At 46.3% G+C, this 9,551-nt stretch overlaps 1 non-coding gene across 1 annotated transcript; it reads left to right on the forward strand.

Annotated features, from left to right (window-relative positions):
- Positions 1–877: 877 nt before the first annotated feature.
- On the forward strand, positions 878–984 carry LOC123461135. The gene has a single exon (XR_006637453.1). It is a non-coding gene; the product is annotated as a U6 spliceosomal RNA (small nuclear RNA).
- Positions 985–9,551: the final 8,567 nt, after the last annotated feature.

Genomic DNA, 9,551 nt, shown 5'->3' on the forward strand with positions numbered 1-9,551 from the left:
AGCGCCTTAACTGCTGAGCCATCTCTCCAGCCCTCACATTTGTTATCAAATCCTCTGCAATGATGGAAGCAAACCTGATACTGTATCAGTAGCCAGACACCATACTAGACACTTACATCATCTCATTAGCCCCTCATAACCACAGTAAGAGGTAGTTACCACGATGAACATGCCCATTATAATGATGGGGACAGCGTGGCACAGAGAGCAACATTCACAAAAACAGGTTGGCTGTGTGACTCTCCCACCAGGACCAGCTACTTGGGCAACAAGGTAACGAAAGTCACTTTGTGACTTAGGCCAATGCAGCGAGCATTTGTGCCTTCACTTGGAATTCGTAAATGAGAAACCTGAATGTAAATTATACAGGGAAAGGAAGAGGGGAAACAGAACAGGTGTTTGTGTGTATGTCTCTGTATGTGTTGTCCGTGTGTGTAATAGCATCTTGATGTGTGGCCCTGGCTGGCCTGACACTCTCAGTGTAGCCCAAGGTGACCTCGAACTCTTGAGACCTTCCCTACTCAGCCTCCCAAGTCCCAAGTGCCAGAATTGCAGGTGTCCATCACCAAATATATCCTTTATATTTCATTTCTATCCAGAAAAAGATAAATGCAATATGAAGAATCAGACCTTGTACACAGCAAGCATCCAATAAATGTTGACAAAGAAACACTTTTTTCAAGTTAAAAAAAAAAAAAAAGACAAGGGACTGGGGAGGTGGCTTAGCAGTTAAAGGCATTCACTTGCAAAGCCTGCTGACCAAGGTTCAAGTCTCAAGCTATCCATGTAAGCTGGACGCAAAAGGTGGTGCGAGCATTATTTGCCCTCGTGTGCCCATACCAACCCCCCAACACACACATGTAAAAACATTTTTAAGTTGCTATCTTCAGCAGCATATGTACTAAAATTAGAACAACACAGGGAAGATTAGCATGGCCCCTGTGCAAGGGTGACACACAAATTTGTGAAGCATTTCATATTTTTAAAAATGATTTTGTGATGGAGTGGTTAAGCGCTTGCCTGTGAAGCCTAAGGACCCCAGTTCAAGGCTCGATTACCCAGGACCCACGTTAGCCAAGGGGAGCACGTGTCTGGAGCTCGTTTGCAGTGGCTGGAAGCCCTGGTGTGCCCATTCTCTCTCTCTCTCTTTCTCTATCTGCCTCTTTCTCTCTCTCTCTGTCACTCTCAAATAAATAAATAAAAATGAACAAAAATGTTTTTATAACTTTATTCACAAGGAGAGAGAAAGTGAGGGAGAGAGAGAAAGAGAGAGAGTATGGTTGTGTCAGGGCTTCCTGCCACTGCAAACAAACTCCAGATGTGTACTCTTTGTGCATCGGGCTTTAGGTGGGTAGTGGGGAGTCAAACTTGGGCCATCAGGTTTTGCAAGCAAGAACCTTAACCATTGAGCCAACTCTCCAACCCTGTGTTCCATATTTTAAAATAAATAAATAAAAATACAGACAATGCACTTGCTTACCTTACCTGGGCCGCTCCCTGCCTTGCTCTTCTCCTTGGGTGGAATCTAGGTGTGTGGGGGGCCTCACTGTGCCTCACATGGTGCTTAGTAGATGTCTAGTGACTAGGTAAACATGTACCAAGGACAAGCAATGAAGGTGATTACTGGGCAAACTGTCATTAAAATTTTTTTAAAGCTAAATAAATAAATAAGCTGAGTTGATTTATTTTATATAGAAATGTCTCTTGGGAGTGCCCTGGGGGCAGAGGCTGGGAGACGGACTTTTCCCCCAACTCTGAGCTGGGTCATCAGATCCTAGCCAATTACTGAGTTCTGCAAGACCTTCCCCATAACATCTCTCATTCCTTTGGAAAAGTACATAATTATTTGTTTCTGAACACACAATACATAATTGTTCGAGGAAACAGAAAATGCAGATAAACAGAAGGAAGAAAACTTAAGTCTCCCTTCCTTCCTTCCTTTTTGAGACAGGGGCATACCTACCAGGGCAGCCTCAAGCACGCTTGGTAGCATGTACGTACATGTCAGGCAAGCATGCTACCAATTGAGCCATAGCCCCAGTCCCTTTGAAACTCATCTTTTTTTATATATGTATGTATGTAGGGGGTGTAGCATGTGTATTGAATGCGCTGTACGTATGCGGATATCCAGGGCTCATATGTGCAGACATGAGGGGAAGACTGGCTCTTTCACCTTATTTCCCTGAGATGGAGTCTCTCACTGACCCTGGAGCTCATACCATTTCCCAGTTAGCTGGCTGGCCAGCAAGCCCCAGTGATCCTCCTGCCTCTGCTTCCCTCAGTACTGGGGTCACAGAGATGTGCAATCACGCCCAGCTTTGTACGTGTGCTGGGTATTGAACTCCAGTCTTCATGCTTGTGCAGCGAGCACTTTTACCCATTGAGCCATCTGTAAATCATCTTTAATCCCCCCACCCATGAATAATCACTGTGAATGTGTTTATGCATTTCCTTCCAGACTTGGTGTTTTGTTTTGTTTTCTTTGTCTTGTTATACAAAATCAGAATCACATGGAACATACTAGATTTTTTTTTATTAGCCAGCCATGTATACTTAACACATACATTTTTCTCACATTGTTAAATATTCTCTACAATGTGATTTTTAATGGCTGTATTGTACAGTTTGATGGTAATTTACTTAAGCAATCCTTTACTATTGGAAAATTTGGACACAGGACTTGTTTCCAATTCTTTTCATTATTATAAATAACTCTAATGAATATCCTTGTCCATAAATAATCACGCACATTTCTTAAAGTGGATTTGTGGAGTCAAAGAGCGTGCATACATTTTAAAGCTTTCTGAGACCCATCGCCAGGCTGCCCCCTCTGGGAGGGCTGTGTGGATTCGTCCTTCCAGAGGCAGCTCTGGGCTTCTGATAAACCCATCTCCCCCTTGCTCTCCAACCTTCAACGTTTCTCCTCTCTCCCTCTCTCTCCTCTCTCTCACTCTCACTCTCACTCTTTTTTAACCCCTACTAATTTAATGGGTGAAAGAGTCTGTGATTTCAGTAATGAATCCTTATTAGAACCACGCTGGCCACAAGCAGGGGCTGTTTCAAGGTTTGAGTGGCCTTGCTGAGACCCACGTCTGCCGAGATGAGGAGAAGGACTCCCAGAGCTGGTGCAGAGAGAGAGGCATTTGTACAGGTTCCCAACCCCTGATTAGTAGCCAGCATCCGGGTTCGGGTTCAGGGTGGTTGGCTCAGCCCACAGGGGTGAAGGGGGAGAAATCTGGTCAGTCTTTCAGCCTTGAATGGGTCGAGTTCCCTTTTCCTCTTACGGGTCCTCCTGTACCTTCCAAAAGCCTCTCTTGACAGAAAATCCTTAGGGATTCCGATGCCATAAATACTACCTGTTTTCCAAGTCCAGGAGCCACCAGGTACCTGCCTTCACGTTCCTTGCCTGAGCCTCAGCTCAGTTCCAAGCAAGGGACGAGCTGTTTTTCTCTCTTGCCTCCACCAACTCCTTTCCTGATTTGTTCTCATTAACTGGCATTTTCAGTATTTGTGTTTACCCTTACCTTATAGGAATAACTAATATTTTCTTTTTAGAAAATGTCTCCTACTCCCCTTGTCTCTGACCTTCACTCCCTTCCAGATTTAACATCCCTAAACTATCTACCAGTAGGAAAAAATTGTTCAAACTTTTTGGGGAAAAAAAAGGGAAAGGTTAATTCATGTTTAAATGTAAACCATCTGGGAAACAGAGAAATAGACACCTAAGTAAAATATAAATAATAAATAGAAGATATATAAAATAAAATAATATAATCACATAAATATAAGTAAAATTTAAAACATAATCAGAGAGCCAGGTTTTGGGGTGTGAATTGGGCTTTAAAATGTAAATTTAAATCAAACCCACCAGGGTCAGGCTTCTGAGCTGTCTCAGTCACCTGCCTGGGAGATTGGAGGATGTGTGTGGGTACAAGTGTTCCTGTGTGGGGTGTTGGGGTGTGTGCTCTTGTGGGTGATGTGGGGATTGTGAATCTTATGTTTTTAGTGTCTTATGTGTGGTAGGCAAAATGCCCAACCACTGAGATACATCCCCAGTTCAGTGTGTGTGTGCATACACGCACATGTGTTAATTTTGAGGCAGGGTCTCGCTAAGTTGCCCAGGCACGTTGGCCTTGAACTCGCTCTTTCAGTCCTAATGCCTCGGCCTCCCAAGTGGCTGGGATGATAGGTTTGCAGGCCAGGCCTCTGTGTTCCTTTAGAGAAGGTTTGGAGGCACGGCTGTGTTCTGCACGCTGGCATGCTGTTCTTTTGCTGGCAGCCGACAACCAATACACAAAGGGACAGCCAGGTGAGGGGCAGGGCTGCCTGCTGACATCACCTCTTACCCAAAGACCTATGGGCCAACACCTTCGCCCCTCCCATGCCTGCCAGGGCGGGTCAGGCCTGGCACTGGGGCCTGTAGAACAAGATAAACCTCAAAATGGAAAACTCAAAGGAACCTGCTTTTCCTTAGTTCTCTCCTTGTCCTCTGAGCAGAAGCCACGCTCCCGTGGCCTTCTGGCTCCTGCTACAAATCACACACGCTGAAATTCAGCCCTTGTCCCTTTTCCTTTCTTCCCCTCACCCCAACCCATCTGAAATCAGCTCAGACTTCCAAGAGCATAGACTGGGCTGCTTCTGTCTTGGGATGTGGATCCTGCCACAGGTTGGCATGGGTTAGGCACAGCAAAGAGATGCCACCCTAGGACTCCAGAAGTGGTCATGCTTCTTCCCAACAGACACCTATGCAGGTGGCACCATGCCTCATGGAGGGCGGGGTCAGCCAGGGAGGCAGGAAAGAGTTGTTTTGCTGATGAGGTGCCTCATGTCACATGGGCAGGAGTGCCAGGTAGTTGAGTGTGGGTGGGAAGGACCGCCCTGCTGTGCCAAGCTGTCCCGGATGTGTGTGGCAGCTCTCTCCGCCTCTTCAGCCTCACCTTATCCCACCTCCTTGCCACTCTTTGCTCCAGCCACACAGAGCTTCCTAGGAGCCTGCTCTCCTGCACTCACCCCAGGCCTCTGAGCAGGGCCTTCTCTGAGGCCTTTCCTCCTCCCACTCACCCACTGAGATCAAAACAAGTGCCACCTTCTGGGAGTCTTCTCTGACATGGCCCTACCTAAGGCTTAGCCGGACACCCCACCTACGTTCTCATGGCTCCCTTGTTAACCTTTTCCTAGTACAATGATATTAGTCTCCTTGACCCATCAGGTGTGTGTGCATGTCTGTGAATGGTTTTTAAATCTGTGTTTGAGTAATCCATGTTTTGGAGCATGGATGTCTGAATTTGATCACATAGTTCGCATTTCAGTTCTACTATTTACTAGCTTTCTGACCATGGCCTCTTTTAGTCTCAGTGTCCCCATAATAATATGGCAACAAAATGACTATCTTCCTCACAGCATTGTGGGAGAAATCTCTGTTGTAATTCTTACAGAGAGTTTAGCCTAAATTTCATATATAGTAACTTCTATTATTGTTATTAGTATTATTTCTAGAACCCTGGAAGAATGTGTAAGAATTGTCAAGTGAGTGAGCAGCACCTGTGCGTGTGGGGGAGGGATAGAGAGAGACCATGTTATGTGGGTAGGACAAGAGTGGAAGGCCAGCATGTGTAAGGAGACAGGTCTGTCTGCATGTTTGTGTCCACTCCGAAGGGTAATGGGTTGGTTATTTATGGTCAGGGCTTAAGGAAAAAAAAAAAAAAAGACAAACCAGTGTTCAGTAATGACAAAGTAATTACCTTTTTATTATTTTTTCAATAGGATTCAGAGTGTGGGCCTTGGCCATGGCCAGAGCATCTATCTATCCTGACTTCCTGTTGCTTTGTGTTGCCCTGTGCCTGCTGCCTGGCTGAGCAAAGACAGGTTGGCCAGGACTGAGCAAAGCTCCTTGACATGGAAGGGGTCAGGAGCAGGAGAGTGGGGTGGCCCAGACTGTAAAACAAGGGCTCCGGGGCTCAGGAAGTGGCTCAGTGTAAAAATGTTGCTTGCAAAGCCTGCTAGCCCCAGGGTTCAATTCCCCAGCCACCCATGTAAAGCCAGATCCAAAACATAGCACAGAGTGCCATTTGCATTGGCAAAGGGCGCTCTCTCTCTCTCTCTCTCTCTCACACACACACACACACACACACAAATACATAATTTTAAAAAGAGAGAGAGAGAGAGCTCCAGAGGTCCTCCTGGCCACAGAGGAGGGTCAGACCCAGAGCTTAGACATCTGAGAACAGTGCAGAGTTGGAAACTGAGGCTCAGGAGTGGAAGCTGCTCACTCACACGTGGTCATGCAGTGGGTTGGTGGCAGGACAGAAGCAGATCCAGTGTCTTCTGCCTTTACAAGTGCTTTTTCACACCGTGACATACTTGAAAATGGGGCCTATATGGTTTACTCAAAATTCCTTCTTTTCTTTTTTGAGGTGTGCACATGTGTGTGTGCAATAGTATGTGTGGTGTGTGTATGTACAGCATACACATGCGTGTGCAGATGTGTGTACATGCACAGACACCAGGAGAAGACATCCAGCATCATGTTCTGTCTTATTACCTTGAGATGGAACCCAAAGCTGCTGCTTTTCTCTGTCAGACTGCTGACCAGTGAGCCCCAGTGATTGTCTGGTTTCTACCCCCCATAAGACTGGGGTTATAGGTATGGGTGTCCATGCCTACCTTTCATGTGGGTGCTGGGGATCAAACTCGGGCTTTCTGAGGCCCTTGTGCTTGAGAGGCAAGCACTCTTACCCACTGATTCATCTCCCCAGATCTCACTTGAAAGTTTGGCCTGAGCTTTCTTCTTGGAAGGGGCTTGCTTTGCTATAAGGTGATATTTTACAGAGTTCGTCAAAGGGCTGCTGAAGACATATTTCAAAGCATCAGATACCCAGATGTTGACAAGGCTATGCTGTAATTGGCATTGGTTATCTAGGAGACTAAATCAACATTAGCCTCCCATCCATCTGTCCATCGATCCATGTATTCATCCACACATCCAACTTGCTACCCAACAAGAATCTACTTAGCTGTCCAAACTGTATGTGTATGTGTGGAAGGCTTCCCCTCCCATTGCCACAGGCATGTTGGGGTTACAGACACATGCACCAGTTTGTTTTCAGCTTTACATGGGCGCCAGGGATTGAACTTAGGTCGACAGGCTTGTGTGGAACAAGTGCCTTCAACTGCTGAGTCATCTCCCCAGTCCCTATCCAAACTTCTCCATCCACCCATCTATGAAATAATCCACCCATCCATCCATTCATCCACCTGCATAGCCTTTTATTCAACCAAGCATTCATCTACTCTGCCATTTATCCCCCATCTAGATATACAGTAAACATGTAGTAAGTGTCCCATCTGCCAGGCACTTTGCTCAGTCCAAAGGACCTGTCCATGCTGATATGTACAAAATGAGATACAGGAGAAAAACAGCACAGAAAATCCAGGTGCCTAGGAGGCCTCTCAAAGATAAGAGTTCTACACGGGTGGATGTAGGCGGATGGTGTGTCCAGTCCTCTGAGTTCCAGGCTGGAAAGCCTGGGCTACGTCCCTTCTGTTTTCTCTCTTCTCCATTTCTTCCTCCATCATTGAGAGGATGGACTGACTGGCTCTAAAGCAGGTCAGCCCTAAGTAGAGAAAATTCCCTGGATGAAGAGTCTAAGTGGGAGATGGTGACCCTCCAGGGGCCAGGGAGCAGGAATTCTCCTGGGTTTTCATGAGAGGATGAGGACCAGGAGATTCTTGGGGAAAAAAAAAATTGAGCAAGAAGAAATGCAGGGTGGGGAGCCTGCCCCAGCTCCACCCTGCTCTGTAGATCTGCAAACTATGTTTTACCTTCCATGTAAGGTCTCCAACCTTGGGGTCTCCAGTGACAGGTAACTGACAAGATCAGGGCTCTTTATTGTCCCTCCCCCAGCCCCTGCCTCCCACAGCTGTGATAACCCACACGTAACACTCTGCCCTCTGGAATTTATTTTAAGGTCTTGGCTTGTTTATTTATTTTATTTAGAGATTTCTTGGTGCTTTGCGGGGAGGAAAATTCGAATGGGGTGATTATGAAATACTATTTCACCTCGCTGTTCATTCACAACAAACAAAGAGAAATGATTGGTGATTAAAAATGCATTCTCTCTGCTTGTTTTCTTTTGTTTTACCATTATGGAAATATTATAAATACTGAATACTAATCTGGACCTGCGGGGACCTCACAGACCTTCCAGAAAATAAGGCTTCTCTCCTTCCTTGGAGTAACCTCATGTTCTCCTCTTGAGACTCAAACTACCACTCAGGCCCTCCCAAGGGTCCTGGCATTACCCTGGTCCCAAGCCAGGAAGCCCTGACACTCTGAGCCACCCCTCGAGGTACTCCTTGGGCAGCAACAGGAGTCTCCAGTCTCCTTGTCCTCTCTCCCTGCTTCAGTAGGCAGAACCGAGTCAAAGAATGCAGAGCCATGAATCTCAAGAGCACTTCATTAGTGGCAAAGTCACTACTGTGGAGTTTCACTTCCAGCACCAGGCAGCCCGAGACCAACTCTTCCTGGCCCATTTCTTCCTCTCTGAGCTCCTATCTACCTCTGCGAGACAGGGGTAAAAATGGTACCCATGTCACAGGATTGCTTTAAGGCTGAAATGGAACCACAGCATCTTATTACAGGGTGGTTGACAGAGGTACTCGGTAATGCTGGCTTCTGTCTGAATCCTATTCCCAATCCTTCTCCCTCCCTTGGGGTCTCAGTTTCTCCCTCTGGAAGGTGAAAGAGTTTTATTGTCCTCTAAGCCCCCTCTCACTTAGACAGCAGGGACGCCCTCTCCATATTGATTCTTGTGGCAACCTTGGCTCCTTCCTAGGAACAGCTCTTGAGCAGAAGTCCCGAGCCTCATGGTCTCCTTTTGAGCCACAAATCTGGCACTTCCTCATTTCTTTCTATCACAAACAAATAAATAATAAGAGTCCAAGGGCCTCCTCCCATTCCAAAGTATTATTCGGAGTCCAGATAGAGTCCTGAAGTATCCATGTTCTTTTTATCGTTCACTTTATTTAACTAAATTAACCACTCTCCGTGTCCCCTGCGTGTGAGTCTCTCTCTCTCTCTCTGTGTCATATAAAATACAATCACGCTTGCTTGCTACATGTTTCAGATACTTTATCATTAACATCAATTCCAGCCAAATTAGGAGTTTCTCCCAACATAATTGCCCTTCCCATTATCCAGCACTTTATTTTTTCAAAGCACTTTCCGACCATTAATTAGTTAACCCTTAGGATGCCCCAGAGCAGGCTCTCAATGTCACCCTCCCTGTCTCACAGCTGGGAAGGGGAGGAGGGAGGGGCCAGGTGCTTCATTGAAAGTCATCATGAGTGTGAGGGCTGGAGATCAGGGTGGGACCTTGAGAATCTTCCCTCCAACCTTAGATCTCTGCCTAGGCCCTGTCGAGATCTGGGGTACAATCAACTGGAATCTGACTTGAACTTAGAAGGGGATTCCAGGAGACTTTAAATATGATTGGATCCCCAGTTCTGTACTTCTTTATGGTCGCAGAAGAAAGAAAGGAAGAAAGGAAGGA

This window comes from Jaculus jaculus, chromosome 5, assembly GCF_020740685.1.
Source record: "Jaculus jaculus isolate mJacJac1 chromosome 5, mJacJac1.mat.Y.cur, whole genome shotgun sequence".
Lineage (NCBI taxonomy): Eukaryota > Metazoa > Chordata > Mammalia > Rodentia > Dipodidae > Jaculus > Jaculus jaculus.